Raw genomic sequence first — 8,535 nt, forward strand, 5'->3', positions numbered from 1 at the left:
ATCACGCATGTGTTTGCAATCGTTTGGCAAGCCAACTGGGCTGGCTACCACCAACCAAATGGCCTCATTCACAGACAGGTCTAACAGCTGAGTGGTGGGGCGGGGCCGCTGGGACAGCTGTCTTACCACCAGCAGACTAGCCGAAGCTTCTTTAGGTGATGGCTGGGTTCAAAAAAGCAGCAAGCGAGGGGCGCCTGGGTGGCACAGTCGGTTGAGCATCTGACTTCAGCCAGGTCACGATCTCTCGGTCGGTGAGTTCTAGCCCTGCGTCGGGCTCTGGGCTGATGGCTCAGAGCCTGGAGCCTGTTTCCGATTCTGTGTCTCCCTCTCTCTCTGCCCCTCGCCCATTCATGCTCTGTCTCTCTCTGTCCCAAAAATAAATAAACGTTGGAAAAAAAAATAAAATAAAAAAAAAAAAGCAGCAAGCGAGCCAGTGCAAATACTCCATGTTCAAGCACTCATCAAGCCTCTAGCCTCTGCTTCTGCCATTGGCCAAAGCAGGCCATATGGCCAAGCCCAAAATCAATGTGGGAGAACACATTACAGGGGCCTGGGTTTAGAGATGCATGACTCATTGGGTTTGCCATTACTTCAACAACCCACCATAGGGGCGCCTGGGTGGCTCAGTCATTTGAATGTCTGACTCTTGGTTTCGGCTCAGGTCATGATCTCACGGTTTGTGCTTGAGATTCTCTTTCTCCCTCTCTCTCTCTGCCCCTCCCCCACTCACTCTGTCTCTCTAAAAATAAATAAACTTAAAAAGATAATAATAATTGGCTAGGATCTGAGCCAAATCTGACTTCAGGGACTGTGCTCTTAACCACTAAGCTCTACACGAGGGAAAGCCATGGGAGAGAGACCAGAGGGGTGAGTTGGGGCAGATGGTGATGGGCCTTGAACACAGGCAGGGTCGTATCCTCCAGGTCCATGCAAACTACAACAGCAGGTATAGGAAGCAGCAGGTAGAGGATTTGTGGGCTGGGATTCCTGAAAAAAGAGAGAAAAGCTTTAACCAAGAAATAGAGCCAGAGTCACAGCCTGGGAGAAAATGAACCCTGGACCAAACCACAGAAGGCAGGTGGTGGCATAAATAGATGTCAGCATCTAGAAGTCGATACTGAAGAAGGTCAAGAGAAAGGAGTGAAAACAGTGTTCTAGACGTTGCTGCAGACAAACCAGAAGTTAATTTTGCATCTTTAGGGTGAGGTACCCCCAAAAACTGGCATCTGCTTTTGTAACAATTTGTCTGGAGTCATGCTCATCATAGCAGAAATAAATTCAGTTTTACTCCGTTTTCGTGAGGGTGCGGGTGTATGTAAAAGCCGGGAATAGTGGATGTGCCGAAATAACAGTGAGCAGCTTTGAGCAGCCTCTGAGTGTATTTATAGATATCAAGCACACGAAACACGCCCACATCATACACCCTCTCCCCAGGAATCCAGGATGTATGCAGAATAATACAAGGTGTACATTTGGCAGTCTGTACCACACAGGGGTGTGCTGGGTGTAATAATTTTAAAAATCCTTTATCATACCTGACCAGTATTTTATCAAAGCTATATGATGAATGATTAAAAGGCTTGTAGACAGAATCATTTTGAATGCACAATCTTTCTTTTTTCCAACATTGGTGCGACATAATCTGTCTGAATCTTTTTTTTTAATTTTTATTTTTTTATTTTTTTAATTTACATCCAAGTTAGTTAGCATATAATGCAACAATGATTTCAGGAGTAGACTCCTTAATGCCCCTTACCCATTTAGCCCATACCCCCTCCCATAACCCCTCCAGTAACCCTCTGTTTGTTCTCCATATTTCTGAGTCTCTTATGTTTTTGTCCCCTTCCCTGTTTTTATATTATTTTTCTTCCCTTCCCCCATGTTCATCTGTTTTGTATCTCAAAGTCCTCATATGAGTGAAGTCATATGATTTTTCTCTTTCTCTAACTGACTAATGTCGCTTAGCATAATACCCTCCAGTTCCATCCACATAGTTGCAAATGGCAAGATTTCATTCTTTTTGATTGCCAAGTAATACTCCATATACCACATCTTCTTTACCCATTCACCCATCGATGGACATTTGGGCTCTTTCCATACTTTGCCTATTTTTGATAGTGCTGCTATAAACATAGGGGTGCATGTGTCCCTTCAAAACAGCACACCTGTATCCCATGGATAAATGCCTAGTAGTGCAATTGCTGGGTCATAGGGTAGTTCTATTTTTAGTTTTTTGAGGAACCTCCATACTGTTTTCCAGAGTGCCTACACCAGTTTGCATTCCCACCAGCAGTATAAAAGAGATCCTCTCTCTCCGCATCCTTGCCAACATCTGTTGTTGCCTGAGTTGTTAATGTGAACCATTCTGACAGGCGTGAGGTGGTATCTCATTGTGGTTTTGATTTGTATTTCCCTGATGATGAGTGATGTTGAGCATTTTTTCATGTGTCGGTTGGCCATCTGGATGTCTTCTTTGGAGAAGTGTCTATTCATGTCTTTTGCCCATTTCTTCACTGGATTATTTGGGTGTTGAGTTTGATAGGTTCTTCATAGATTTTGAATACTAACCCTTTATCTGATATGTCATTTGCAAATATCTTCTCCCATTCTGTCGGTTGGTTGCCTTTTAGTTTTGCCAATTGTTTCCTTCGCTGTGCAGAAGCTTTTTATTTTGATGAGGTCCCAGTAGTTCATTTTTGCTTTTGTTTCCCTTGCCTCTGGAGATGGGTTAAGTAAGAAGTTGCTGTGGCCAAGATCAAAGAGGTTTTTGCCTGCTTTCTCCTCGAGGATTTTGATGGCTTCCTGTCTTACATTGAGGTCTTTTATCCATTTTGAGTTTATTTTTGTGTATGATGGAAGAAAGTGGTCCAGGTTCATTCTTCTGCACGTCGCTGCCCAGTTTTCCCAGCACCACTTGCTGAAGAGACTGTCTTTATTCCATTGGATATTCTTTCCTGCTTTGTCAAAGATTAGTTGGCCATATGTTTGTGTGTCCATTTCTGGGTTCTCTATTCTGTTCTATTAATCTGAGTGTCCGTTCTTGTGACAGTACCATACTATCTTGATGATTACAGCTTTGTAGTATAGCTTGAAGTCTGGGATTGTGATGCCTCCAGCTTTGGTTTTCTTTTTCAAGATCGCTTTGGCTATTTGGGGTCTTTTCTGGTTCCATACAAATTTTAGGATTATTTGTTCTACCTCCGTGAAGAATGCTGGTGTTACTTTGATAGGGTGTTGCATTGAATATGTAGATTGCTTTGGGTAGTATCGACATGTTAACAATATTTGTTCTTCCTATCCAGGAGCATGGAATATTTTTCCATTTTTTTGTGTCTTCTTCAATTTCTTTCATAAGCTTTCTATAGTTTTCAGTGTATAGATTTTTCACCTCTTTGGTTAGATTTATTCCTAGGTATTTTATGGTTTTTGGTGCAACTGTAAATGAGATCGATTCCTTGATTTCTCTTTCTGTCGCTTCATTGTTGGCAACTGATTTCTGTGCACTGATTTTATATCCTGCAACTTTGCTGAATTCATGAATCAATTCTAGCAGTTTTTTGGTGGAATCTTTTAGGTTTTCCATATACAGTATCATGTCATCTGCAAAGAGTGAAAGTTTGACCTCCTCCTGGCTATTTCGGATGCCTTTTATTTCTTTGTATTGTCTGATTGCTGAGGCTAAGACTTACAATACTATGTTAAATAACAGTGTTGAGGGTGGACATCCCTCACTTTTTCCTGACCTTAGGGGGAAAGGTCTCAGTTTTTCCCCATTGAGGATGATATTGGCATTGGGTCTTTCGTATATGGTTTTTATGATCTCAAGTTATACTCCTTTTATCCCTACTTTCTTGAGGGTTTTTTAACAAGAAAGGATGCTGCATTTTGTCAAATGCTTTCTCTGCATCTATTGAGAGGATCATGAGGTTCTTGTCCTTTCTTTTATTGATGTGATGAATCACGTTAATTGTTTTGCGGATATTGAACCAGCCCTGCATCAGGTATAAATCCCACTTGGTCGTGGTGAATAATATTTTTAATGTATTATTGGAACCAGTTGGCTAATATCGTGTTGAGGATTTTCACATCCATGTTCATCAGGGAAATTGGTCTATAGTTCTCCTTTTTAGTGGGATCTTTGTCTGGTTTTGGATGTCTGAATCTCTTAACGTCAAGATATATCAGTTGTGACCTCAGGTGAATGGATTAATGATAAGATGGCAAAGGGTTGAAACTATTCCTTTTTACTCCATTCAGTTCTCTACCATCACTTTTAACAACAACAACAAAAATAGATTGCTTTTATGGTCAAGAAAACCTTACTAAAAAAAAAAAACTAATGGAATCTCTAGACAGAACTGTCTGGCTCTGTTAGTGTGAAACACAAGCAGAGAATTATCAGGGAACAGGGAGTACAGGTACTTTTGTCAGAGGGGTACTCCCCCAGTGCTCCACGCCGCAAATATTGGGAATGGAGTCATTAAATGCTAGGATCAAATTCCAACCAATAATAGTCTCTAGGCATGAAATGTCAGGGCTCTGGAAGCCTTTTGATTTGTTATCTTTACAGGCAATGGAGGCACACATTGTTTATCAGAAAGACATCAGTTTTTCACTCACCAGGAAAGAAAGAAAGAAAGAAAGAAAGAAAGAAAGAAAGAAAGAAAGAAAGAAAGAAAGAAAGAAAGAAAGAGGGCTGCCTTGGTGGCTCAGTCAGTTAAGCACCCGACTCTTGATTTCAGCTCAGGTCATGATCTTGGCAGTTTGTGAGTTTGAGCTCCACATTGGGCTCTATGCACGCAGCACGGAACCTGCTTAGGATCCTCTCTGTCCCTCTCTCTCTGCCCGTCTCTCACTTGCAGTCTCTCTTTCTCAAAAATAAATAAAGAAACATTAAAAAAAGAAAGACAGAAAGAAAAAACAAAGAAATTACTGTGAGACCCAGGCTTAAAACAGACAGTACAAAAGATTGAGGGCATCTGCTCTCCTGCCACCAATTTAGTGAGGTGCAAAGAAGAGGAAAGATTGGCAGAGACTCAGAAGTGCTTAATATGAGAGAGAACACAGGCATAGGCTTGTCTGTTCTATACCAAGTGTGCCCGAAGTATGTTTTTATTTTTTTATTTTTATTTTTTAATCCTTATTCATTTTTGAGAGGGAGACAGAGTGTGAGCGGGGGAGGAGCAGAGAGAGAGACACAGAATCCAAAGCAGGCTACAGGCCCTGATCCGTCAGCACAGAGCCTGACACGGGGCTCGAACCCACAAACCGTGAGATCATGACCTGAGCCGAAGTCGGACGCTCAACCGACTGAGCCACCCAGGCGCCCCAAGTATGTTTTTAATGATACAAACTTATTGAGCACCTACCCTGCTGCTGAGTGTGACGGGGGATGCACCAGCAAATAAAACACCACTTCTGATCTCAAGAAGGTGATAATTTAACCATCCATGCTGCTCTCTAGGACTTTGTAGCAACTCAAACACTCTCCCTGTTTCTTGGAATTGGATCTGCTTATTTGCTTGATTTCTTCTTGGTCTCTCGCTACTTCCCGCCACTAGTTTCCCCACATATTTGATGGCTGGTGGACTTTATTTTTTATTTCAAGTCTCACACATCTGATTTCCTGGGAGAAGAAAAGACAGATTAACATGTTATTGGTTGGGATGTATTCAGTGACTCACTCCTCAGGGTTCCTAACTCACAAGAGCTCAGTGACAGGAGAAAACATCTCTTTTTCCAAGCTGTTAATTCCTTCTTTAGGTATACACCATCTCTTTTAACATAATTTCATAAGGAGTTCTCTTTGGGCATAGTAACAGTAGCAAAAGTTATTAATCCAATCTTTCTGACCTTTAAATGATCAGTTAGGTCCTATACATCTGAGTTCTTTGTCTGGCTCTGTGACACCCAGCAATATCACATTACCAGGTTTCAGTTGTACCTGTTACTATCTGACTAACTGTCCAAAGGAGAAAGCAGAGGAAAGCTGAAGCCATCTGGCTTCTGGCTACCACAGGTCCCTAGAACAAATTTTTCTTGCTTGCTTGCTTGCTTGCTTCTCTTTTTGAATAATAGCATGGAGCTCATGGAATGTTCTGAGGAGAAACATTAAATAAGCTAGTGCCTGGATTCATAGGAACAGGGAGAAATAAAACACGTAGAATTTCTGAAGGTCATTTATTGAAAAGAAGGGAAAAGGGATGAGGCTAGGGAACATTTCATTCTTTTTTTTTCCCTCTGTCATTTTCCCTTCAGTGTGAGAACACTCTATATATAATATCCTTCCAACCTGCACATATATCTGTGGTGTCCCGGGTAAAGCTCTGTCTCCTCAAGCTCCAATAGGCCTTCACTGAGAAGTAGCCCAGGACAGGGAAGGGATAGTAACCCAGGCCAAACAAAAGAAAAGCACACAAAACTGTTATTCTTTTAAATTTAGACAGAGTTCAGGAATCTATAGAAATTCAGAGGTGAAAGAGCCCATTTTTGGTTAAGAAAACAAGGAAGGGATAACAGAGTGGGTGGCTTTTGAGTTGAGTTTTGAAGGATGAGTAGGATTTCCATGGCAGAGTTGATGGATGGGGAAAGACAAACTACCTGCTTCCGTCGTAGGGTGAGATTGTAACTCCGCCTCCCTGAGATCCATAGCTTCCTCTATAGAATGAAGATGTGAGACTCTGGAAAGTTTCCTCCCAATTCATCTCTTGTTCTAGCATGTGATTCAGTCTCCAAGTGAACTTTGGCTAATATTTGCTTGGATCTTCACCAAGATCTTTCCCACTCCTCTTCTCCTTTATGCTAATTTTTGTCTTTCTCCATTTCCCCCCATTTATCTTCTTTAAGTTAATAATGAAACAATCATAGCTTATATAAGTAAGTGTACTTGTTGGCCAGTGCTATGATCATGTTGCATATAAACAACCCCACAGTTTAGTGGCCTATGGCATTAATTCTCCCACTCAGGTCTCTGGGGTAGCTGCTCTGGCCTGGACTTTTCTGGACCATTCTGGTTCACCTTCCAATCTTAGTCAGCTCTAGTTTATTCTCATTATCACTTCCAGCTAAGGTTTTGTATTCTTACCTTTGGCTATACCATCTCCCAACACATTGTTTATGTGGAAAAAGACAGAGTTAATATTCATTAGCTAAATCAACAAAAAACCCACAAAATTTTCCAGAATCTTATTTAATGTTGAAATGAATGTTCTAGAAATAGCTAAAATCAAACCATAAGGAACTGCTGTCTGGACCAAGCTGTATACACATGACACAACTACCATTGTTGTGTGGTGAATAAAAGTAATGATGAGGATTTAGTAATATCTCACTAAAAAAACCTAGTACTTTAAGAAGATGAGATAGTTCTAGTAAGGCAAGATCACAACGTTTGTACTTCTGAAGAAAGTGTTTGCTAAGTAAATTATTAATGAAAAAAATCCAAGAGGAGCCATTAACAGTCTTCAGAAAGTCCTTTCAAGCATTCTTGAAATTCTATGGCAACATTTATTTGCATATGAATGATGAACAAATTAAAAATTATTTTTATCTGTTTGTTAAAACAGGTTCAAAAGAAGCTCTCCTTAGAAGTTTTGTGGAAATTAGCCCACATTGCAGAAGAGCTTTAAAATACAAACTTGTAGATCTCAAAAAGAACTCTATAAAGTCTTTCAGATAATTTTTCTGAATTAGAGTTTTTCCCCACATTAAGCAATTTTGCCCACCTACTGATGACTTTTAACAAAGCATTTCAGGAGGGATAGCAAATAGAGGATTACGTTGGATATTTTAACCCAAATAAGTCAGCCCAGACAAACCCCATTACATCATGACACAACTATACCACACTGTACCACACTGAGACCTAACTGTACCAAAACAACCTGAGAAGAAAAATTATGGGAAACACAAAAAATATGAGTATTACGCTCCAGAATTGACTCTGCTTATATCTTTTTTTTTCTTTTTTGACTCTGCTTGTTTCTTAAAATAAGTCTTCTTCCATGGGACACAGGTAGAATGTCCCTGTTTATTCTCCAGGGAATGCGTTTCTCTAATAGTTCAGTGTAATTGTTGTGCAAGGAATGGTAAACATATGAAAATATGTGCATGTTTGCTATGCTATTTGCCTCCAAATGATATATGCTTTTGAGTATTATTTGTGATTCTAGTTTCTGGCAGTAATAGACTCATTATCTTAAAATGTTTAATCCCTGGGGTGGCTGGGTGGCTCAGTCAGTTAAGCCTCTGACTCTTGATTTTGGTTCAGGTCATAATCTTAAAGTCATGGGATTGAGCCCCACGTCAGGCTCTGCAGGGAGTGTGGAACCTGCTTGATATTCTCTCTCTCCCTCCCTCTCTGCCCCTTCCCCGCTTGCACTCACATGCACAAGCTTTTTAAATAAATAAATAAATAAATAAATAAATGGGTGGCTCAGTCGGTTAAGCATCTGACTTTAGCTCAGGTCATGATCTCACAGTCTGTGAGTTCAAGCCCCGTGTAGGGCTCTGTGCTGACAGCTCAGAGCCTGGACC

The sequence above is a fragment of the Acinonyx jubatus genome, chromosome B1, assembly GCF_027475565.1.
Source record: "Acinonyx jubatus isolate Ajub_Pintada_27869175 chromosome B1, VMU_Ajub_asm_v1.0, whole genome shotgun sequence".
Taxonomy (NCBI): domain Eukaryota; kingdom Metazoa; phylum Chordata; class Mammalia; order Carnivora; family Felidae; genus Acinonyx; species Acinonyx jubatus.